This window comes from Salvelinus fontinalis, chromosome 16, assembly GCF_029448725.1.
Source record: "Salvelinus fontinalis isolate EN_2023a chromosome 16, ASM2944872v1, whole genome shotgun sequence".
Lineage (NCBI taxonomy): Eukaryota > Metazoa > Chordata > Actinopteri > Salmoniformes > Salmonidae > Salvelinus > Salvelinus fontinalis.
In genome coordinates, this window is record NC_074680.1 from 15861211 (window position 1) to 15887777 (window position 26567).

Sequence of the window (26567 nt, forward strand, 5' to 3'; positions counted from 1 at the left end):
CTTTGCTTTGTGCTAAAGTCAACAGTGACAGAGTTTGAGCTCAAATAAATGCCGTGATGTCTCCAGCCCTAAGCAGAAGGCTGAAGGCGAGGTTCCACATTGGGCTCCTAGCTTGCCAGTAAGCATCCACCGTATTTCACAGGTATGGACATTTGATTATATATTTCCTAACTTTGTTTCAATTCAATCGTTGTGTGATGGTAGTTATTCGCTTGGGGCCGGGGGTATGCTAGATGAGAACTGAGCACTGGCTGAAATCATGGTTAGAAAGGTCCTCAAGCAGGCCCTATTGGGTTTCATAACAATGGTTGGTTCAAAGCTTCAAAAAGGCTGATGTGATTTGCAAGTTCTGTGATAGAGGTTGTTGCCTCTTCATTCAGTGTTTTTCAATTGCGTGTCAGAGAGCTATTGCAGCTGATATATATCACTGATGTCACGAGAGGAGCACTTGCTCCATTGCGCATGGAACTCTGTTTTATAGCCTACTATGAAACCCTGCGGCTCCAACATTCAAATGTTAGCGTCCGAGTGGTTTATAGACTATCATTTTTTTATGCTTCATTGCTATCCGTTTTTGAGTGTTTTGCTGTGTTTTCAGGTTTTCAGAAACCCATTGAGTTTACATCAAGGTATTTTCTATTGGCTTTCTTTTGGGGATGATTTAAAGATAATTTTACACACACTGCTTGAACATAATTCAAACACTAATCAATATTGGAATTCCAAATGTCAAGAACATTTATTTTAATGAATTAGCTATCATAAATTATCCTCATTATCTTCCCCATCTCATTCATGATACCTATTTACAATTGGTTGCGGACTTCTAATGATAACATATGGCTAATAAAATAATGATGATGATAATAATAATAATAATATGATAATAATAACAATAATAATAAGAAAAAGAAGAAGCCTGCGTAATAGGCTTAGGCTACTGTATAAAAAATACACCATTGTGCTCAGAAAATAGTAGTAGCCTAGTAAAAGTTGTAATGTTGAAATGAATCCGTATGATGCGTCCAAAACACTGGGGACCGTTTTCAATAATTAATTCCCCTCCAATCTCGCTCTCACAAGGAGCAAGAGCCCTCGAAAATACCCATTACCCATTATTAAAATAGCATATGCCGACGCTCTTCTACTCCGATCCTTTGATGGAGGTGATAACCTCAGTCAAGACTCCTCCAGGATGGAGTGAAATGGGAATGGCCTTTAGGAACCCTAGTTCAAAGGTAACCGGCCTTAATCGGCACTGGAGAACCTTCTTACCAAAAGTGCACGAGAGTTTACGCCACTGACATCAGCCTCCTAGGCCTACATCATCCAATTTATTAGTTACCTGAGATAGCTAGGCTACATGACATGATGGACCAGAACCTTCATTATTGTGGAGAACCATTTATAAAGGCCCGCTTCCGAAAAGTTTTTTGTTTTCGCCTAAGTTAAAAGAAATCGGCAATAGAAATATATGCATGAGTCCTCGCTGGCTGGTCAGGCAGATGCACGCGCGTATCAACACACACACACACACACACACACACACACACACACACACACACACACACACACACACACACACACACACGCGCACGCACGCACGCACGCACGCACGCACGCACACGCACACGCACACGCACACGCACACACACAAAGGGGTTTCACATTTCAGCGCAGAGATGCCTCTGCAAAGGGCCTGGGCACACCATCACAGGCAACCCCTTCACTGTTGTTATAGCAACAAGATGAGCGATGGTCCAACTTGTTGATCCCTTTACTTTGCTAACCCATTTTAATTACATTTCTTACCGGTCGCCCTATTTGCATATTTCTAGATTAGTTTGAGTAACACAAGGAACCAATGGCATTTCTCAAGACCGAAACCTAGTCTGGATTTATTGGAACAAGTTGTGGTCAAACTTGGATGAAATTCCTCTTGCTGTGAGGACGCCAGGTTTTGTTCATTCATGCTCCCTTCTAGACTCTGAGGCTGAACTCGCGGATGCCTTATCTGTCCTTCCGTTTGCATTTCTATTGCATGAGCTTTGGAACAAAATTCTCACAACACCGGGACACATCCGGGACACATCGATATAAGCATCAAAGCAAAATGTTGAAAACTGGTTTGAAATAGGTTTTCATTTTGATAACAGATATCGTTGGCCCGGGGTATTGCTCTTCATGATGGAACCATGGATTGCATCATTTGAATTAACCAAGTGTATTCATAGCAGTAGATGCGCATGGTTCCATAGACATATAGGCCCATAATAATATCATGTGTGATGGGTTACCAACTCTGGCCCTATATTCCCGTTGAAAGCACTAGTAGCCTAAACTCACATGCAGCCACCACCAGGGCCTGGAACACCCAAGTAGAACGGTCTCCCGGGTGATAGCGGGACACCGGTCTAACAAGCTGTAATTCGGTTTTAGCCTATTGCAGGGGTGGGACCGTCCACACTGCCCCAATTTAACTCATCTTTCACGCGAAATACTCCTAATCCCATATTTTAGTAAGGGAAACTGCTATCCTACAGTATATTAAAGACAACAAAGTGAAAACTCAAAGCCACCCATGGTTTCTCAGCAGTCAGTTAGATCCTCGTCATGATTTACGCCCATCGCGTCCACCCATCTTGCTTCAATTAACACTAGCTTTAGTGGCCATTTAATTAGCTGACACTTTGCATGAATAATTCTCAATGCGGGAGAGCGAGTTTATGCTATTCAAACAAGTGCATACATTTAGGATCCAGTACATATATACATTTATTTAGGCAAGGGACATAATTCCTTTTTTTAAATAGATTTCTAGAAAAAAATCAGCAACATAGATTATGTCTTCACTCTGGGAATACATTATTATTATCATTATTATTATTGTCATCATTTTTTATCACAATTATTATTACTATTTATAATAATAATAATACTTATTATTATTATTCGTATAGACTATTAATAATTAGGCTACTGCTTTTAAATTGATGATCGAATGCCCATAGACTAACTAACAGACGTTGAGACCAAGAGGTGCAAGCGAGAGAAAAAAAATCTAGATTGCGAAAAATTGATCATAGATCCTTTGAGAACTACGATAAGCATTTTGACTAGAATAATTTGACATTTTCAATAGATGGGGGGAAAACTAGATTTAAAAATAAATTATATACATTTTCGTTTTCATATATGTGAAAATATCAAAAGTTAAAGGGCTGTAATCTACCTAATATTGGGTTGCACCCTGCTACCAAAGCCCAAAGATGATGAAGAAGAACAAGTGAAAAAGCTAAGAATAATCAGTTCATAGGTAACCCCAATCATTTGTTCTATAGCAAATACAATTTTCACTTTTTCTTACAATATTTCTAATTTGGTATGATAATTATCTGAAGTAGAAAATTGGAAACGATACCTTATACACCTTTAAAAAACATGAATGTATTGCCAGGTTTCCCTTACAGGTTCATAGGCTTCTATACATGTTGATGTTTGATGAATTGCAGTTAGTATTTGGACATGATTTTGACCAATATTTTCAATGTATTTAGCAATTCATATCGGAAGTAGTATGAGAAATTAGATTGATTTGAGTCAAATGGTGATAATAAATATGGTTGTCTGAATGGTGTGGGAAACATCCTGTGGTCAACCCAATATGGGAAACTGTGTCTGCCTGACTCTGTGGCAGAAGCCTTCTCTGTTCACTTTACAGTAAACCTCCTCATTGTCTGTTTGTACCCTAATTGAGTGGGTCCTAAATGTTAGTTCCTCCAAAGCTCCACCGTGAATGAATCATTGGCTGTTCTAATGGAAACAAAACGCTATGGAGAGGGATATGGAGAGGGCTCTCAGAAGCATTGAGAGTAGGCAATTGTGCACATCCCAATGTAGCACAGAAGGGCTAATGTAACAGGATGAAAAGAGAACAGATGCCCACTCTACTCCCTGTGTGTTGCTCCGGTGAGGAGTCTGTATTTAGCTGCTGATACTGTTGCAATGGAGACTACACCAGGAAGTATCCCATCCTACCTGATAACTATCAGGAATTAGCAGAGTCATGTCATGTGCCACGCACCTCTATATCATACCCAGGTGCGCAACTTTTGTAATAGAAGTGGGGGGGAAATAATATTATATATTTTTTTGTTATCCGGCCGGATAAACACTTCAAACAGCCTACATGACCTCTCGGAGGAGTCCGCATGTTCCAAAAGCACACCGTTGCCTTGTTATGTATCACATTCCAATGATAAAACTAGGTGGGGGGGGGACAAAAATGCAATTTCAGAACGTGTGTGTGTGTGTGGGGGGGGGGTGGGTGAAAGTTGCGCCCTGGCCTTACCTACACTTCTCTCCGATACCTCGCTTATTGTACACGCTGTTCTTCTGAACCCAGCTGTCACTCCTATAGATACATCATTCTGCTGCACACACCTCTTAACTTGACATCTCTTTCCCATTCATTTGAGAATGTCTGAGTTCTGAACAGACATATCAGAAGAAATATACAGAGACAGTTTGGAGGAAACAACTCCTATTTGAAGTACAGTTTGGAGGAAACAACTCCTATTTGAAGTACAGTTTGGAGGAAACAACTCCTATTTGAAGTACAGCTTTAAGGAAACAACTCCTATTTGAAGTACAGCTTTGAGGAAACAACTCCTATTTGAAGTGCAGTTTGGAGGAAACAACTCCTAGTTGAAGTACAGTTTGGAGGAAACAACTCCTATTTGAAGTACAGCTTTGAGGAAACAACACCTATTTGAAGTACATTTTGGAGGAAACAACTCCCCTAGTTGAAGTACAGTTTGGAGGAAACAACTCCCCTAGTTGAAGTACAGTTTGGAGGAAACAACTCCTATTTGAAGTACAGCTTTGAGGAAACAACACCTATTTGAAGTACATTTTGGAGGAAACAACTCCCCTAGTTGAAGTACAGTTTGGAGGAAACAACTCCCCTAGTTGAAGTACAGTTTGGAGGAAACAACTCCTATTTGAAGTACAGCTTTGAGGAAACAACAACTATTTGATGTACATTTTGGAGGAAACAACTCCTATTTGATGTACAGGTAACACCATTCATTACATCTGGCTTGCTTTTCTCAGACGATAAATTCCAGCCATCATTTCAGGTTTGACCCACCAGAGCAGGTAGAAATCAAAGGTCAGAGTGTCAGTATGGGAAAAGGAGCAGTGTGAGATGGGAGAGGGGGACATGGTGAGAATGCAGCCGGTGACTGTGATGTGTCCGTACCTCTCTAACACGGCAGTGTGACATTACAGACCAGCGATTCCTTTCAGCCTGAGCCAGGCCGCATGGCCGTGTGGTCCACACATCCACACACACAGGGCCGCACTGGCGTCACAGAGAAACCAGTCAATAATGCCCATTGACAGTACCGAGGCAGCAGCTGGTGGGACAAGCACTGACCTAAAGACAACCTATTCTGGTCAGGACGGGGTGCCTCTCAGTACCCCACTGCTTTTGTATCCCTCAGAGTGGAAGGATGGTTGGTGCTTGTCCATCTACAGTATGCACTGTAGAAATAATCCTAGATTTATAGATGTAGTATCTTCATTTGACCACCCTGTTGTTGTAGGACATTTCCTGTATAGCCAATAGATATAGCAGGAAATGCAAACTCGTAGTGTATTCAAGGTATAAAATGGCTTCTAAAGTTTGTAAATTGCACTTAAACATTTCCGACTTGATTTGCCCTAACTTTAAATGTATCAACCAAAAATGTCCATTAATTATAATCCAAACAATAACTCACATTTCCTGTTGCTGCAGCATTATTGTCCTGCTGTGAACAAACTGGCTCAAATTAAGATCCTACATCTGCATCGAAGAGTCATCTGAAAATATATGCAGTGATATGGATACAAAGTAATCAGCAAAAACAATGGACATCCTTGTGGATAAATAGGATGAACGGATAAATAAGACCACAAACGTACAAGTGGTGTTGATTCTGCTTGAATAAAGCAGATATTGCTGAGCGATTAGGTCTTTTTTTAGGTTGGTTCGGCTTTTTGGTTCATTATAAAAATACAAACATCGTTTTTGATTGTGGTTTCGATTATTTGGGTTTAATACTGTAACAACACAGAATAAAATAATGAATACAAGTCCCGTGATGGTAGTGACTGCCCATTATTGCTTTTCAATTATTAACCATCATTTATTCACGTTACTTTACTTTAAAACAATATTTCAGTTGTTGTGTATATTACTTTTTAGTTTTATTTGATGACTTTATTATTTCATTACAAGTCATCTCATCTCTATAGAGCTGCTTCCTATGCTGTCTGACAAAATCACGATTTTTTTAGTTCTTCAAAGTTAATATGGCATACATTTATGACTGCTGAATACCAACTATCAATCACTTAGATCGTGTATTTTCAGGTAGAGATACCTGGCGAAGCAACAGCTGCTCTATATCCCCTCACGATCGCGCATTCTTCTGTCTCTTCCGTAGCAGGCTAAAAACAAAGACATACCCGACAAATCGATACGCAATGGATTATGGTCATTGTAGTTAATTACCACATTTTATGTGCTAAACAATGTATAATATTAGCCTGTTGGAAACTACAACTCCCTTCTACATAGCATAGTTCAGGCTGGATCTGATTTATATCAAGAGAAATGTGCAATGTGCGCGTTGAGCTCACAAAAAAATAACAAAATGGAATTCAAACGTCTGTCAATTAGTTGTTAAAAAACTGAAAAATAACCGACATTTCAGTTAATGCTCAGTACTAAAAGCAGATGAACATTTAAATGGGATAACAGGCAAGAGAACAGTGAAGAGAGGCTCAGGCATGCTAGGAAGGAAGATAAGCTTCTCAAGGAGATATATGAAGCTCAGGAAACCCATGGCAAGATAATACATGTGTGTTCAACCATGCAGCAAGACACTGTATTAAATCAAGATTAGAGAAGTCCAAAATATGAATCTAAGTATTAGCGGGATCAAAATGGAGAAATGTGTGTTGTGTTATTTAAGTGCTTCTATAGCCTTTTTAGGTAACATAGTATTCTGCAGTCACATTTCCCAGTTGGTTTGATGTGAGTGTTTGAGAGTGAACCCTGTTGGCAAAGCCAGCATAGAACAATATGTCATTCAGCTGTGTTAAAGAGATTCCTGCTCAGCTGTGATTGATCCGACATGGTTGCTTTATTCCCCCCGAGGCCTGAAAACCATGGGGTTTTAGATTCAGACTCTGGCAGTACTGATGGATATCTCTGAATGTTTCTCTGCCATGGACTCAGACCATCTTTTATTGCCTTCTTCCTCTGTTTCTACCCAGTGGAGACATTCACACACAGACATGTCCCTGGCATGTCTGCCAACCTCTCTCCTCACCTGACTTCTCTCCCCCAGGGAACTGAGGCCTGAGCCCTACAGGTCAGTCACAGCCAAGGACACACAACTCATTAAAAGTTAATGAAACCTAAAAACGCAGTGCGCCAGCGATTCATTTAAACCCCAAACCAATCTCAGCTTCCAGCAAAGGCAAACAAGCCCGTGTGGCCAGGGCCATAACCAGGGTTTGAGTTTCAGTGCGGTCCTGAAGATACATTTTCTAGAAGTTGAAGCTCATTTTCTGCATTTATATATAATTAAAAAACGTCAAAATGCTATTTGGAGAACAGAAAAAAACAAGCAAAAATGACCCCAGCCTTTATCACCTTGGCTGCTGCAGGTTCATTCACATCAGTCGCTCTACAAACACATAGCCTATTAGCTATACAATTGTAATGTTATACCCCTGAAAGGGGGAAATTATTCTAACTTAATATCAGTGCCGAAACGAAAATGTATGGCATTTTTAGAACTGTATTGTTTGTGTTTTAATGTAGGCCTAGTCCTATAGGCAAGATAGGCCATTCGGAGATGTTGATATTGAAACATAACTTCTTTTTTTTAAAGTTCCTAACTTATTTGATAAGATTAGTACAGATTTTCTAATGGGACCCCACATGGGGCCCCAACCCCAAGTTTGGGAGCCACTGTACTAACCTATCTCTGCTTGCTTCCTGTCTCTCTGTCTCCCCTGCTTCCTCCTGCATGCATTGCCTCCTCCATCAGCCTCACCACTGAGCGCCAAATCACTGTCTGTCTCAGTAACCTATCTGTAAAGCAAAGTTATTATGAGAACCTAGTAGCGTATTTTTTTGCTCATGCTGAGGTAGGCTCCGTTTAACGTTAGCTTCTTACTTCATCCTAGCTGGCTAAGTAAACGAGCCAGAGCCCTTCAACTTTACTGCAATAGAAGTCTCTGACGGCAGCTAGCCACTTGACTGACTGACATATATCCATCCATAAGCGACTATTTTCAATTGTGCACTCATTCTCCGAGAGTCGGTTTTTGTTTGTTTTGGGGGTGTCTGTAGACGGCAGGAGTCGCGGGACGGTTTTTAACATCGTTTTTCCCGGTATCTCGCAAACACACTGACATCAGTGTCTCTAGTTGCCTACTTGAGTGGACTCCGCGCTCGGGTAGTTCGTTTTACGTCTCAGGCCTTTGGCGTAGTTAGCCGTTCGAGAAAGTGGTGAATGTGCAAAAGAGGAAAATCCGGGAGGCAAATCGGGGGACGCACGCGAACATAACGAACAAACCACTGTTTATGATTCCGCTCGTTTGCAAAGAGGCTGGCGCTAATATAACGCAGTCAGATCAATAATATACGCGTTCTGAGCTTTGATCAACGCTTGGAGCAATATTTAGATGTAGAACCATATATATATATATTTTTTTTCTTTCTTCTTCAAATTATAAATAATTACCGAGTTCCGGACCTTGGTGTCCTCATTTGTAGTTATGGCCATGCGTGTGGCCCCAACACTCTACTCTGAATAACAAACTACGTAATATTTTCTTCTGTATATGTTCCCTATGCAGACATGTTTGGTGTGATAGGCTATCTTACAATAGGACTTGTCCAATTTATTGAATGCGAGGAAAGAGTGTTCTCCAGGGATGAATTCTGTAATCTGCTTCCAAGTTGAATGTAATATCTCTACACCGCCTCAGCTTGTCAGGGAGGCTAAAAGATATGCGATTTCAACATTCATGAGAATCACTGACATTCAAATAATGTACTCATTTGAATACCATAGAAGTGGAAGCTAAAATGTGTGTTAAGTCTTGTATTTGTTCTTCTTCATGGGTATAGCAGTACAGAGGACTGTTCCTGATCTCTGCATTGTTTAACATGCATAGGCTATTTCGCCACTTTTAAATAACCCACTCCTCGCTCTCTTTCCCAGGGAAGCCTTCATCTAATAACATTTCGACTCAATTTAATAACAACCAATCTACAGAAATAACATGTCAATGTGTGTAAAGATGAGTGTCATTCGGGAAACCTAAGCTATTTGTGTCTTTAAAACCTCCACTTTAACATGACCCCCCCCCCCCCCCCCCCCCACACGCCCCAATAGAGGTGTCCTCTGAGGATCCAAATTAAATTCCCTCCATGTATAAGCCACTGTCAGCCTTTTAATGAATTCACATACCCTGACTTGAATTAAATTAATCCCCAATTTAATCCCATATAAATGGCAGTGTCGTTTATCACGTACAGGCTGATGCTCAGCTGAAGGGTCCTGGAAAACTGCTTGGTGTCTATAGAGCAGTTGAGCAGATTACCATTAAAAGACAAGAGCTGTACTTTTCCTCTTACAGAGTATCCCCCTGATACATACTATTTAACCCGTTGTCTGTTCACTGCTGACAGTGACATAGTTTGGAGTGGGATATAATATCCTGTCAGATGAAGAAGTAATCCACCCAGATGTATGTGTCATGATCAGATACCTTTATTTTCCTATGTGCAATAGAGGCATTGGACAGATGCCAGATGCCATTGAATAGAAAAAATGTATGGATGCAATGTTATTTCTGGTTTCTTCAGGGTGTTGGTGCAACACATCTTTGATATTGTTCTGGAAAATATTGGTTACAGTTACAGCAGCTGTGTGTTTGGACTTGTTTGAGGTCATTTTTTCAGAGACTGTTGCGTTACTATATTGATGCAAATTTCAGGTGGGGTTGACATGCAAAGCAAAGCATTAGTTAAATGATGAACTCTTTGAGGCAGTGAGCTGATTGATACTAGTTTCTAAACAACTAATCCATACAAATGCTATAGTATCATGTGGTACAGTCAAATATTGCTAATGCGTGTAAGATGCAAATGCATGCCAGCCTCTCACAGAGGTTTGAGTAAGAGTGTGTTTTAGTTTTCATGATTAGACTTGAACTATAAAATCAACGTGTACAATTTTGTTGCCATAATCAGTGTGGCATGGTATGACGTTTGTACCATAATTCAAGATATATCTAATGATAGAGGAATTGGTAGGGCAAAATAAGAACAGTTGTCTGGTTTGTTGTCTCTGGCATTAGAAGCTGAGCGTAGTTAGGCAACAGATATGGCAATGTCACATATCCAAAATGTCTAATATATAGCTGCTAAGTAAGCAGTGATTTGGGATGATTTTGTGAGTGACAGATGGTACCTAAGGTCACGTTAGCCGTTCTGACAGAGGTTCCAGACTCTGTATCCCATTCCACCAAATGTCTGACCAGATATACTTTATGGAGGAAGCTTGGTCAATTCTCTGCCAAGCCTGGCTCGTGTACCTATCATTATTATAGAAAACAAAGAAGAAAGTTTTCAATTCACTCCCATACCAACAAATCCTTGACAGATGCTGTTCCGTCACTATTCATACTATTGTGCTGCCATTACAACTAAATGCATCATTTGAGTTTCAGAAATCCATCCAACACCAAATGTTTGGTGACTGAAAGCCTACGTTGCAGGGCGGGGGTGCATAATTGCTAGGAAACATTTTACTGAACATTTGGTGATAAAATGCCGCCCCCCCCACGCACACAGCTTAAAGCAATTAATTCAGGATCCTGACACAAACTCTCCAATCCTTTGACAGCTTGGAGCTGAAATAAAAATGCTAGTTCTCCTGGGAACGGCAGGAGATAGCCGGCTCTTTTCTGGACTGTTTGCTCACTGGCCCTGAGAGCAATCTTCCCCAGTCAGAATGAAATGCAAGGACACAAACAATGTACCTCAGAGAGAATGGGAGATGGGGAATGAACAGTTTGGACTATTTGCTCAGCAGAAGGGCAGCCACAATGGCTGGCCGATGGCTTTCCCATGCATCAAGCCTCTTAGTCTTAGGCCTCCCTTTGTTGCCGGGTTTCATCGCTCTGGCCAGATAAGAGCCCAGCTGCCCTATACTTTTAATTCCCATTGAACACCGTACTGTATCGTCATTTATCTGCCTACATACTGCCTGCCATGATGTTGTTGTCTGATTGAATGGGTTATCGCCTGTGTGTCTCGGTGGCTAAGGTTCACCTTAGCATGTGCTGTCGTTTAAGTCTTGAATCGCTCTCTCTTCGATAAACAGCGGGCGGTGGTTAGGGTGGGGGGATAACGCCTGATCCCTCTTCTCTACAGAAAAGGAGGCAGCACAAGTCAAGCACAGGATACGATAAAGATACCCATTTACATACAGTTGAAGTCGAAAGTTTACATACACCAGCCAAATACATTTAAACTCAGTTTTTACAAGTCCTGACATTCCCTGTCTTAGGTCAGTTAGGATCACCACTTTATTTTAAGAATGTGAAATGTCAGAATAATAGTAGAGAGAATTATTTATTTCAGCTTTTATTTATTTCATCACATTCCCAGTGGGTCAAAAGTTTACATACACTCAATTAGTATTTGGCAGCACTGCCTTTAAATTGTTTAACTTGAGTCAAACATTTCGGGAAGCCTTCCACAAGCTTCCCACAATAAGTTGGGTGAATTTTGGCCCATTCCTCCTGACAGAGCTGGTGTAACTGAGTCAGATTTGTAGACCTCCTTGCTCGCACACGCTTTTTCAGTTCTGCCCATACATTTTCTATAGGATTGAGGTCAGGGCTTTGTGATGGCCACTCCAATACCTTGACTTTGTTGTCCTTCAGCCATTTTGCCACAACTTTGGAAGTATGCTTGGGGTCATTGTCCATTTGGAAGACCCATTTGTGGCCAAGCTTTAACTTCCTGACTGATGTTTTGAGATGTTGCTTCTATATATCCACATAATTTTCCATCCTCATGATGCCATCTATTTTGTGAAGTGCACCAGTCCCTCCTGCAGCAAAGCACCCCCACAACATGATGCTGCCACCCCCGTGCTTCACGGTTGGGATGGTGTTCTTCGGCTTGCAAGCCTCCCCCCTTTTCCTCCAAACGTAACGATGGTCATTATGACCAAACAGTTCTATTTTTGTTTCATCAGACCAGAGGACATTTCTCCAAAAAGTACGATATTGTCCCCATGTGCCGTTGTAAACCGTAGTCTGGCTTTTTTATGGCTGTTTTGGAGCAGTGGCTTCTTCCTTGCTGAGCAGCCTTTCAGGTTATGTCGATATAGGACTCGTTTTACTGTGGATATAGATACTTTTGTACCTGTTTCCTCCAGCATCTTCACAAGGTCCTTTGCTGTTGTTCTGGGATTGATTTGCACTTTTCGCACAAAGTACATTCATCTCTAGGAGACAGAACGCTTCTCCTTCCTGAGCGGTATGACGGCTGCGTGGTCCCATGGTGTTTATACTTGCGTACTATTGTTTATACAGATGAACTTGGTACCTTCAGGCATTTGGAAATTGCTCCCAAGGATGAACCAGACTTGTGGAGGTCTCCAATTCTTTTTCTGAGGTCTTGGCTGATTTCTTTTGATTTTCCCATGATGTCAAGCAAAGATGCACTGAGTTTGAAGGTAGGCCTTGAAATACATCCGCAGGTACACCTCCAATTGACTCAAATTATGTAAATTAGCCTATCAGAAGCTTCTAAAGCCATGACATAATTTTCTGGAATTTTCCAAGCTGTTTAAAGGCACAGTCAACTTAGTGTATGTAAACTTCTGACCCACTGGGATTGTGATACAGTTAATTATAAGTGAAATAATCTGTCTGTAAACAATTGTTGGAAAAATGACTTGTGTCATGCACAAAGTAGATGTCCTAACCGACTTGCCAAAACTATAGTTTGTTAACAAGAAATGTGTGGAGTGGTTGAAAAACAAGTTTAAATGACTCCAACCTCAGTGTATGTAAAGTTACGACTTCAACTGTAGGTCTACATTATTCTGCATGTGGATAGTTCATATGGAGCAGGGCTCACCATGAAGGAGATTCAGCTCAAACACACAACTTACACAATGGGAGGAGCCACGAAAGTGAAATAGACATTTCAACATTGTATTTCAGCATTTTGGAGCCCACTGCTGGGTACTGCAAGACGGCCCTTGAGAAAGAGATGAGATGCGGTCATTAAATGACCTAATGCCAACTCGAGAGAGTAAATAAAGCTAATCGTTCCTCTGACTGAGAGCAGGAGCCATGTTGTGGTCTTTTGTTTCAGTTTGTTAGTTTGTGTTCGCATTTACATTGTTTCGTTTTTAGTGGAATGTGTATTCAGACTCAACCTTTGTAATGTCTATTTGACAGGAACAGAAATTACTCCAGTTCCCTCTCGTAGTCCGCTGAAGAAATGTAGCTAACAATGATAACAGTTTCTTGAAAAAACGTCTGATGGCATACACACACCACGCACACACTCAAATAGACACCCATCCCCCACTAATGTCAGAGTCCCTCTGGGTGGTCAGGGCCAGAGGCTGAGTGGATGGTGGGGACTCTGATGCCCTGTAGAACAGTGTATCTAATGGAACATGTTGCAGTTGAATCATTGTCACAGTTAACTTTCTCAGGTTGTTGCCGTTTTGTAGGTCCTTCTTCTCATTGTCATTTTGTGTTAAGCACTTTGCTCATGGATTCATTCAGGCGTTGGAGTTGAATGTCCAAAGAGCAATTTTATGTCAATCACATTTTCCATTTTGAAATTAGTTGTTAATGTACATAAAATACACTGCTCAAAAAAATAAAGGGAACACTTAAACAACACAATGTAACTCCAAGTCAATCACACTTCTGTGAAATCAAACTGTCCACTTAGGAAGCAACACTGATTGACAATAAATTTCACATGCTGTTGTGCAAATGGAATAGACAAAAGGTGGAAATTATAGGCATATAGCAAGACACCCCTAATAAAGGAGTGGTTCTGCAGGTGGTGACCACAGACCACTTCTCAGTTCCTATGCTTCCTAGCTGATGTTTTGGTCACTTTTGAATGCTGGCGGTGCTCTCACTCTAGTGGTAGCATGAGACAGAGTCTACAACCCACACAAGTGGCTCAGGTAGTGCAGCTCATCCAGGATGGCACGTCAATGCGAGCTGTGGCAAAAAGGTTTGCTGTGTCTGTCAGCGTAGTGTCCAGAGCATGGAGGCGCTACCAGGAGACAGGCCAGTACATCAGGAGACGTGGAGGAGGCCGTAGGAGGGCAACAACCCAGCAGCAGGACCGCTACCTCCGCCTTTGTGCAAGGAGGTGCACTGCCAGAGCCCTGCAAAATGACCTCCAGCAGGCCACAAATGTGCATGTGTCTGCTCAAACGGTCAGAAACAGACTCCATGAGGGCCCGACGTCCACAGGTGGGGGTTGTGCTTACTGCCCAACACCGTGCAGGACGTTTGGCATTTGCCAGAGAACACCAAGATTGGCAAATTCGCCACTGGTGCCCTGTGCTCTTCACATATGAAAGCAGGTTCACACTGAGCACATGAGCACGTGACAGACATGACAGAGTTTGGAGACGCCGTGGAGAACGATCTGCTGCCTGCAACATCCTCCAGCATGACCGGTTTGGCGGTGGGTCAGTCATGGTGTGGGGTGGCATTTCTTTGTGGGGCTGCACAGCCCTCCATGTGCTCGCCAGAGGTAGCCTGACTGCCATTAGGTACCGAATTGAGATCCTCAGACCCCTTGTGAGACCATATGCTGACACATGCACATTTGTGGCCTGCTGGAGGTCATTTTGCAGGGCTCTGGCAGTGCACCTCCTTGCACAAAGGCGGAGGTAGCGGTCCTGCTACTGGGTTGTTGCCCTCCTACGGCCTCCTCCACGTCTCCTGATGTACTGGCCTGTCTCCTGGTAGCGCCTCCATGCTCTGGACACTACGCTGACAGACACAGCAAACCTTTTTGCCCCAGCTCGCATTGACGTGCCATCCTGGATGAACTGCACTACCTGAGCCACTTGTGTGGGTTGTAGACTCCGTCTCATGCTACCACTAGAGTGAAAGCACCGCCAGCATTCAAAAGTGACCAAAACATCAGCCAGGAAGCATAGGAACTGAGAAGTGGTCTGTGGTCACCACCTGCAGAACCATTCCTTTTTTGGGGGTGTCTTGCTAATTGCCTATAATTTCCACCTTTTGTCTATTCCATTTGCACAACAGCATGTGAAATTTATTGTCAATCAGTGTTGCTTCCTAAGTGGACAGTTTGATTTCACAGAAGTGTGATTGACTTGGAGTTACATTGTGTTGTTTAAGTGTTCCCTTTATTTTTTTGAGCGGTGTATAAAATACAGATTAAATGTAGCTTGGGTGTTAGCAAAGAGAGCATAATCATTAAGAAACAATAAGTGCTTGTTTTGGTTGAGAGTGAGCAGCTTCGCAGTTTGGTGAGCCTCTGAACGTTTAGTGAGCATGTCAGAGCTCAGGTATGGGAGGATAAATAGGTGTGCTACTGGGCTGTGTGAGCGGAGAGGCAGCCACCTGTGTGGTGGGTGGTGGGTGGTGGGTGGTGCCGGCCCTGGCAGCCCTCTCAGCTTCACGCTCCACTGACCCTGAAATAAAGCTCTGTTCAAGGCATTTCAACACTGCTTAAGGTTGTCCGTGGCCGTGTAATTTAGGAGTTCTGAGAACACGAGTTATGGGCTCCGTACAATGCACAATGAGTCATACAAGAAATTTACAACACTCCTCCAATTACCCCAGGCGCTGACGACCTCAGGCTCACCGGGCTATTGTCTTGTGTCAGAGAGCACTCGGATGACTCACTCAGTGCTGATGTTATGATGCTTAAGGTCATCTGAAATGTACTGTGTTCATGACGGTCTTTAGTCACCTGTATGGTTGTCTGAAGGAAAGAGGCTGCAGTCACAGCCATCAAATATCATGCCCTGCAGCTCCTAGTGGGTGGTCAGACACAGAATGAACTGTCATTGGCTGCTCCTTTGACAACCCAGAGCAGAGAACATTACTCGATGCACTTTGCATTAACTGTATTTTATAATGCATGTTTTATTGTATTGGAAATGTATGCAGGGATCTTAGCAGGTAGATTTTTCAATGAAATCATATATAATGTAAGATCGTTTTTTTCTTTAAGTAAGTACATACTATCAAGGGCATTCATTTCATTTTCATCTTAAATTGTGGCTCGTGGTGGATTGATTTAACAGCGGATTTAATCAACAATTGCATGATTTGAAACGGCATAAAATGGCAATGTCACTCACAATTTGATAACCACTAGAACATAATGTTGAATGAAATTGCAGAATAATACATTGATAACTTAACTATATAACACATAGCAATATGTTGACTTTGATCGACTGAAAGACTGTGTACAATATAAGGCAAGGTTTGCTTGTTTTTATGAAGCATTTTACAAACTTAGAATGAAAATGTACAATTATGTATCGAAATTAACACTTTTAGGAGAAGTACAAGTTGACCTTGTGTATTATTTAATGTAGAGGCAGATAGATACATAATTAAATGCCTTCATAATTAAATGCCCTCACTATGTGGATAATATTACACATCTGTTGGACTACATAGTATTTATTTTTGCCAGAGCTCTAGAAATTTAAGAAGAAGAAACAAAAAGGAAAGCATTTTGTAGTACTCTACAAATGCAATGATTTATTTCTATAATTTATGTGTGATAGTTACATTGTTTTCATAGGAGATTTAGAATAAGTACACTTAATATAATGACCAATTTGTCAACAAATGTCTGTAGCTAGGTTTAAATTAAATTAACTATTTGAATGACATGAAATTTGACTATAATTGTATCATTGTATTGTTTTTCTTGAATTATATAAATAGGAAATGAACAAAAAGCTAGTAGAGTACAATTGCTATGTCAAAAAGACATGTCATATGTGTTTGAGGTGTGCAGAAACAGAGAAAATGATTTAAGCACTTTCTCTTATTCGGCATGGAGGGTCATAATATCATTTCAAGATATCAAGATAAAATGGTACTGGACCATGGTGGTGTTGGTTGATTAATTGACAGACGAGCATAATTCAAAGAAGCTACACAAATGCACATTTTTACCTGGTTGACAGTGTTCTCTTATAGAACATGTGGCTACAATATACATTCATCCCTCAATTTATCAAAAGGATGACAGTTGTTAGCTTTCACCAGTTGCAAAGATCTTATTTTCAATTAATCTATACATGGGAAATGTTTTATTTTATGACTGCTGTTTTATTTTAGATAATGCTCAATATTCTCATTTGTTCTATACCAGTGTGCTTAATGTATGATACTTACTAGTTTGGGGATATTTCTGAGTGTTGTGCCTTTTTGCATTGGGTCCGTGAAACAAACTGAGTACTCATCACAAGCAGCCCACTGGTGATGTCATTCGCCGTACTACCTCTCTATGTGGAGGTGTCAACACCCCGCAAACACCCTTGACACACGTGCTTGAATGTTGCAGGCGAGTTAGCTAAACATTCCTGGGTGTTCCCCATTCTCCTATCTATACCTGCTTACCACTACTCACACTGAGCTGTTTTAGCTTCGTCTCTGTGACCTACACCGCAAAGTCCACTCTCTCACAGGAAAACGAGCAACTCACATAACCAGGCTTTTGACAATACGTTTTTTATATGTACAGGTATGTGTGATGTCCTATTATGTACTAAACCATTACAACATGGTATACAACTTTATTAAAGTAAGTCTCAAATGTATATAGGTTTTGAGTTTTCTCCCCATACAGGTTCTTAAATGTGACTGAATAAAATGTTTTGCTCTGAGGCTTTGGGAATGATTGCTGCCATCCCATGCTTATCGGCACATTCAGCTTGTTTGAGTTGATTTGAGGTGCTGGGTCTCTGAGGACGGATCGCAGAACTATACCAACATCAATAAATGAAGGGAAAGGGGTTTCTTGAGCCTCTCTCTCTCTGTCTAGCAGGGCTCCTTTGGGGAGGGCTCCATGGATGTGCCGTCAGAGAGGTTCCTTCAGAGAGAAGAGGTATAGGAAGGAGAGGAGGCCATAATGAGAAGAGGAGAGGTTCGGACAGGAGAAGCAGATGGATCTGACACCACACCAAATGGTCCCTTCTGTCGTGGGCTGTGCTGTGACCCACCCATGGCAGCGGCCAGGTATGTCAGCTATGTTTACCAAGCCATCCATCTCCTACCTGCCCTTCTGAAAAAGGAACCTTTGTTTGAACCATAAGCCACTCGTTGACTCGGATCAACACAATTTATTTCCTGGTGGGTGCAGCAGGATAGGATTATGGTCATCTTAGTTATGACCTTTATTTGACCTTTTTTTCTGAAAAAAAAACCCAATGTTAATGTATTTAGATGATTCAGAAAAGATTGTCTGATTGTGGTCAGGCGAGGTGCTGAGTTATAGAGGGGACACACCAATGGTCCTTATCATGGCTGGCCAGGGTTAGCAAATAAACTGTCCATGGGGGACAACACACATACACTGGTAGGATTAAGGCTCTGTGACGTTCATACATGCGTGGTATAAACAAAGAACATGGTACAAGTGTATGAAAAAGAAAAGAAAATGGCTACCAATATAAGACAGCAAATATGGATAAGAGGATCTGAAAGGAACCAATTATTTCCAAGTCACTGGAGTTAATAAATAGATTTTTATTTCTGTTTGCCAAACTCCTTTACACGTTGTTGTATTCTTGTAGGAGGAATTTCAATCCACTTATATTCTACTTTTTATTTAAAAAAATTATAGATGGAGATTAAGTGAGTTGAGGCAAGGAGAAACTGGGAAAGTCCATCTGAGATGAGAGGGGATGTTGTAAAAGCTTTTAAGTCAAGGCAACAACATCAGTAGTTCATAGCAGTGTTTAATAAAACCATTATCAATACAAGCACTGACTCATACCAGAATGAATCACCTTGATCTAATTGTTGATGGAACAAATAACGTGACACATTTCCTAAGTGAGATTCTGGCATGAAAACCTATCACAAAACTCTTCAACTGCTGTGTGCAAAATCGTTTCAGTTCCAGCTTCACCCTGTTCCCTAAAACGCAAACCTCCATTTATCTCTCACTTCTATTCACTAGGAGAGAGCAGATATCTGAATGCGCCACATTAATGATTGACTCATAGCTTGCAAAGTACCCTACATATGGTGTCCACTTTGTTCACTTACGTTTCACTATATTTTTAGCCTTACACTCAAGGTTTCACAACCCTCTCCAACTCTCATACAGTATTATTGGCTTTGGGGGTTGGGGTGGGTGGACTGAGACAAACTCTCTTTAGAAAACCATCGGCAAGTTCAGGCAAATGGGAGATAAGAGCTGTTGCTGGCCCTTTTAGTGGGTTATAAGAATGAAGCTGTGTAGACTTAATTCTCTTCCAAGATAAATGTGTCCTGGCTTTTCTGAAAGCAAGTTCATGCTTCCCCTTTCTGCCATAAAGCCCACTTAGACAGGCATGAAATGAGCCCTGGACTTCTCATTCACATCATGAACTAGAGAACAAACCAAGAATAGGGTCCTTTAATTAACTATGGGATGGTAAACCAGGAGCAAACCTTGAATGACTTGTTTTGTTCATGGTCATATTTTTTTTTATCAGTCACCATGTTGGACAAAAATGGTGGTGGTCCTGATTAGATTCCATCAGAATAACATTTTCTTTGGAAATGTCAAGCTCTCATTCTTATCACCACACCATTTCAGTACGTTTCTGACACTATATGACATATTGAAAGCTCGATGATAATGCTTTGATAGTTGAAGTCTTGTGCTGTTGTATATTTGAGGAAAAGAATGTCACACCAGTTTTTCTGAAAGATGTATCCTATGGCAAAGGTGTTTTGTTGGGGATTAACTTGTGTTATTTTGGCTTTATCCTCCACAGATGGAGGTGGAATGGGACCAATGGGATCAATGCGGTGCTGCCTACAATCTTCTCCCTGCATCACCTCAGATCCACAGACACAGAACCACAAAGGCACTTTCCTCTCTGAGTGCTTGTCTACCTGGCTACGTCTGCGTCTGACCTGTCTGGATCTATGACATATCAAAGCTTGTGTCAGGCAGCGTGAATAGGGAGAAAGAGGCACCATTAATGATTAACTGTTCTTAAAGCCTATCAGGCGGCCATGTGACATGCTCGCAGCATTTTTTGAGCAGATTGGGGGAAGCTAGTGAGCAAACACAGGTGCTTTGGATTGGAGTCGCCGACGCTGTTAGGGACAACCACAAACAAGAGCAGCACTGCCTAGCTAAATGAGAGCCCACCCACTTTACTTACTCTCTGGCTAGCTTGGCTTAGTCACTGACTGCAGTGGCCGGAGATCCTCACCAGAGACCAAGTCCAATGTCCCCCCAGTGTTCCACAACCTTTCACACAAACAAATAAAAGGGGAGGATTGGAGTCGCTGTGGTCTCAAGCATCGGGGAAAGCAAACAAATGAATTGTGTTTCAGTTCTCACTTTCTAAAAAAAACAAATGTGGGTTGAACACTTGTTCTTGAGAAGCCTAGTGGAGGCAATGAGAGATATTCAGAAGGTGCTAAGGGTGTTCAGAAATATGCAGGATGACAAACTGATTCTCTGGAAATGGAGTGGTTGATTTGATTGTTTCATTAATGTTTCATGACAGGTGGATGACGAATAGATCATAGAGACACAAAAGCATATTTCCTGTCAACAAAGTAAACTGTTTTGTTGTCCTGATTTTATTTCGATTTTTCTGGAGTTGTTTTCAAGGTTTTATAAACACGGTCTAGGTCCGGGCACTTAACCTTTTTCTCCTCAATAACGTCTGTCCCTTTGTAAAACGACAGAGAGCGTTCTGTAGCACAACTTTGATAACACAATCAGATGATATGATGGCGTTAACTGAACACGGCTTTCCGGCAGCGAGATAAATGAACAGCACGATAACGTGAACAAAAGCCTAGCTCTGATTGGTAGGTCTATGATTGGAAAACAGGCAGCACAGAAAGTCTACACAATAAGGTCAATTCATTAGATTTGTTATTTTCTACATGACCTGGGTCAGACGGACACCTTTTGTATCAGTCAAATATTTATTTGTGTGTTTTACAGGTCTTTCGTTTCATACCCAGCAATTACAATGAGCCTGTAAAGCACAGATGATAAAAGTGTTTTAAAACAAACACTCCAAATCAACAGGAGAGGAAATTAAGTTGTAAAGGCAGAGCGAGACAGAGAGAGAGAAGCAGAGAGAGAACAAGAGAGGGGGGGGGGGGGGGGTTAGAAACAGGGAATGGACTCAGGGGGTATGCTAATTTGGTATAGAGCAGACCTAACTCACTCTATTAAATTAATCAAAACAGGAACATTTTACATTAGGCTAGAAATTCAAAAGGAAATTATCTCAACAGAGAAAAATGTCCTCCATTGTGCTACCTATATCCCCCCACTAGAATCCCCATACTTTAATGAAGACAGCTTCTCCAACCAGGAGGGGGAAATCAATCATTTCCAGGCCCAGGGACATGTACTAGTCTGTGACGACCTAAGTGCCAGAACTGGACAAGAACCTGACACCCTCAGCACACAGGTGGACAAACACCTACCTGGAGGAGACAGCATTCCCTCCTCCATATGCCCCCCTAGGCACAACTATGACAACATAACCAACAAAAACGGGTCACAACTCCTGCGGCTCTGTCGCACGCTGGGTATGTACGTAGTCAATGATAGGCTTCGAGGGGACTCCTAAGGTAGGAACACCTATAGCTCATCTCTTGGCAGTAGTACTGTAGACTACTTTATCACTGACATCAACCCAGAGTCACTCAGAGCGTTCTCAGTCAGCCCACTGACACCCCTATCAGATCACAGCAAAATCACAGTCTACTTGAACAGAGCACTACTCTATCATGTCAAAGCTAAAGGAAATTAATAATATTAAGAAATGCTATAGATGGAAGGAAAGTAGTGTGGAGACCTACCAAAAAACTATTAGGTAACAACAAATTCAATCCCTTTTAGACAACTTCCTGGACAAAATGTTTCATTGTAATAGTGAAGGTGTAAACTTGGCAGTAGAAAACCTAAACAGTATATTTTACCTCTCAGCTTCCCTATCAAATCTAAAAATGTCAAACAGAAAACCGAAGAAAATTAACAATAATGACAAATGGTTTGATGAAGAATGCAAAAACCTAAGAAAGAAATTGAGAAACCTATCGAACCAAAAACATAGAAACCCAGAAAACCTGAGCCTACGCCTTCACTATGGTGAATCACTAAAATAATACAGAAATACACTACGGAGAAAAAAAAGGAACAGCATGGCAGAAATCAGCTCAATGTAATCCATAGACTCTAACCACTTCTGGGAAAATTGGAAAACACTAAACAAACAACAACATAAAGAGTTATCTATTCAAAATGGAGGTCTATGGGTAAACCACTTCTCCAGTCTTGTTGGCCCTATAACAAAGAATAAACAGCAAAAACATGATACATGATACAAAAAATATACATGATCAAATACAAATCTTAGAATCAACTATTAAAGACTACCAGAACCCACTGGATTCTCCAACTACATTGAATGAACTACAGGACAAAATACAAACCCTCCAACCCCAAAAGGCCTGTGGTGTTGATTGTATCCTCAATGAAATGATAAAATATGCACACCACAAATTCCAATTGGCTATACTTAAACTTTGTAACATCATCATTAGCTCTGGCATCTTCCCCATTAATTGGAACCACAAAAGTGGAGACAAATTTGACCCCAATAACTATCGTGGGATATGCATCAACAGCAACCTTGGGAAAATCCTCTGCATTATCATTAACATCAGACTTGTACATTTCCTCAGTGAAAACAATGTACTGAGCAAATGTCAAATTGGCTTTTCACCAGATTACCGTATGATAAAAAACTCCATTTGGCATGAGAGTCTGCTTTGCAAATTGATGGAAAGTGGTGTTGGGGGAAAAATATACGACAATATAAAATCCATGTACACAAACAAGTGTGCGGTAATTTTCTTAATGTTATTTCCACAGAGCCGTGGGGTGAGACAGGGATGCAGCTTAAGCCCTACCCTCTTCAACATATATATCAACGAATTGGCGAGGGCACTAGAACAGTCTGCAGCACCGGCCTCACCCTACAAGAATCTGAAGTCAAATGTCTACCATTTGCTGATGATCTGGTGCTTCTGTCCACAAACAAGGACGGCCTACAACAGCACCTAGATCTTCTGCACAGATTCTGTCAGATCTGGAACCTGATCGTAAATCTCAGTAAGACAAAAATAATGGTGTTCCAAAAAAAGTCCAGTTGCCAGGACCACAAAGACAAATTCCATCTAGACACTGTTGCCCTAGAGCGGTGGTTCCCAAACTTGATATAGTCCCGTACCCCTTCAAACATTCAACCTCCAGCTGTACCCCCTCAGCGCACTCTCAAATGTTGTTTTTTGACATCATTGTAAGCCTGCCACACACACACTATACAATACATTTATTAAACATAAGAATGAGTGTGAGTTTTTGTCACAACCCGGCTCGTGGGAAGTGACAAAGAGCACTTACAGGACCAAGGCACAAAAAATTATATAATAATAATCAATAATGTTTCTCTTTATTTATCCATCTTACATATAAAACCTTATTTGTTCATCAAAAATGGTGAATAACTCACCACAGGTTAATGAGAAGGGTATGTTTGAAAGGATGCACATAACTCTGCAATGTTGGGTTGTATTGGAGAGAGTCTCAGTCTTAAATCATTTTCCACACACAGTCTGTGCCTGTATTTAGTTTTCATGCTAGCGAGGGCTGAGAATCCACTCTCACATAGGAACGTGGTTGCAAAAGGCATCAGTGTCTTAACAGCATGATTTGTCAAGGCAGGATAATCTGAGCACAGCCCAATCAGAAATCTGGCAGTGACTTCTGATTCAATTACATTTTCACAGAACCGCTTGTTGCAACTTCAATGAGGCTCTCTTGTTCAGATATCGGTAAGTGGACTGGAGGCAGGACATGAAAGGGATAACGAATCCAGTTGTTTGCGTCAACCGTTTCGGGAAAGTACCTGCATAATTGTGAATCCAACTCACTAAGGTGCTTTGCTATATCACATTTGACATTTTCCCTAAGCTTGAGTTCATTTGCACACAAAAAATCATACAATGATGGAAAGACCTGTATGTTGTCTTTCCATCTTTCCAACTTTTTAATCATAGCTTCAATTTTGTCTTGCACATTGAGTATAGTTGCGGAGAGTCCCTGTAATCCTAGATTCAGATAATTCAGGTGAGAAAAAACATCACCCAGATAGGCCAGTCGTTTGAGAAACTCGTCATCATGCAAACGGTCAGACAAGTGGAAATGATGGTCAGTAAAGAAAACTTTAAGCTCGTCTCTCAATTCCCAAAAATTTGCCAATACTTTGTCTCTTGATAACCAGTGCACTTCTGTATGTTGTAAAAGCTTTACGTGGCCGCTGCCCATATCAATGCAAAGTGCAGAAAATACACAAGAGTTCAGGGGCCTTGCTTCAACAAAGTTAACCATTTTCACTGTAGTGTCCAAAACATATTTCAAGCTGTCATTCATTCCCTTGGCAGCAAGAGCCTCTCAGTGGATGCTGCAGTGTACCCAAGTGGCGTCGGGAGCAACTGCTTGCACACGCGTTACTACTCCACTATGTCTCCCTGTTATGGCTTGATTGATGTGATTGGATATTAATTATTTGACTAGGCTACCTGTATTTGACATTGTGTTGTTATTTCGCTGAACACTAGATGGTTGAATTTTATTTTTGGCAGTGAAACGAGGCTACTCAGGCAAGAAAAAAAACTCACCCAAATGTATTGCCCCGTTGGAAAATATAAATGGACTGTTTGAAAATGTTATGAAATATATAAATAAAAAAAGTGAATCACATTTTTATTTGGCGTACCCCTGACGGCATTGGGCGTACCCCTGGGGAATACCTACCCTAGAGCACACAAAAAAATATACATATCTCGTCCTCAACATACCCTCCCTGGGACTCGAGGGCGCCAGGCTAACCTTCTTTACATGCACCTGTCACCATCATTACGCGCAACAGCGCTCATTGGACTCACCTGGACTCCTTCACGTGGTTGATTGCCCCCTGTATATCTGTCTGTTCCTCTGTGGTGTTCCCCGTGTCCACATTAATGGTTGTTATGTGTTCCTGTCCAGACGCAGTTCCTGTTCCATTTCATATCCGTCAGCTATTAAACCTTCACTCCCTGTACCTGCTTCTCATCTCCTGCGTCGATCCTTACACGCCACAGGTAACTTCCACAAAGCTGTGAACGATCTGAGAGACAAGGCAAGAAGGCCCTTCTATGTCACCAAAAGGAACATAAAATTCGACATACCAATTCGGATCTGGCTAAAAATACTTGAATCAGTTATTGAACCCATTGCCATTTATGGTTGTGAGGTCTGGGAACCGCTTACCAAATGGGACAAACACCAAATTGAGACTCTGCATGCAGAATTCTGCAAAAATATCCTCGGTGTACAACATAAACCACCAAATAATGCATGCAGAGTATAATTAGGCCGATACCTACTAATTATCAAAATACAGAAAAGAGACGTTAAATTCTACAACCACCTAAAAGGAAGCGATTCCCAAACCTTCCATAACAAAGTCATCACCTACAGAGAGATGAACCTGTAGAAGAGTCCCCTAAGCAAGCTAGTCAGCAACCCAATTAGACCCAACCAAATCATGTGTCACGCCTTAGTTGTCTATGTTTTCTGTATTATTTTGGTCAGGTCAAGGTGTGACGAGGGTGGGTATGCGTGTTTTGTCTTGTCTAAGGTTTTTGTAGATCTATGTTTTTTTTGTAAGTCTAGGTATTGTAGGTTTATGGTGACCTGAATTGGTTCCCAATCAGAGGCAGCTGTTTATCGTTGTCTCTGATTGGGGATCCTATTTAGGTTGCCATTTTCCCTTTTGGTTTTGTGGGTTCTTGTCTATGTGTAGTTGTCTGTCAGCACTCGTTTTATATAGCTTCACGGTCGTTTTTGTTACTTTGTTAGTTTGTTTAGTGTTTTTTCTTCATTAAAAGAAGAATGTATTCATATCACGCTGCACCTTGGTCTCCTCCTTACGACGAACGTGACATCATGAGAAAACAAAAAGATAATTACTTGACAATTTGGAATCAAGAAAAAAACTGAGCAAACTAGAATGCTATTTGGCCCTGAACGGAGTACAGTGGCAGAATACCTGACCAATGTGACTGACCCAAACTTAAGGAAAGCTTTTACTATGTACAGACTAAGTGAGCATAGCCTTGCT

The 26567-nt window shown here is 41.3% G+C and overlaps 1 long non-coding RNA gene across 2 annotated transcripts; it reads left to right on the forward strand.

The window, feature by feature from the left end:
• LOC129812704 (uncharacterized) lies at nucleotides 1-26349 on the forward strand. Of its 2 annotated transcripts, none has more exons than XR_008753047.1 (3): nucleotides 1-142; nucleotides 18188-18381; nucleotides 20133-26349. It is a non-coding gene; the product is annotated as an uncharacterized LOC129812704 (long non-coding RNA). The 2 variants fall into 2 exon arrangements; XR_008753048.1 differs by having other exon boundaries at nucleotides 6-142; nucleotides 18191-18381.
• The last annotated feature ends 218 nt before the right edge of the window (nucleotides 26350-26567 follow it).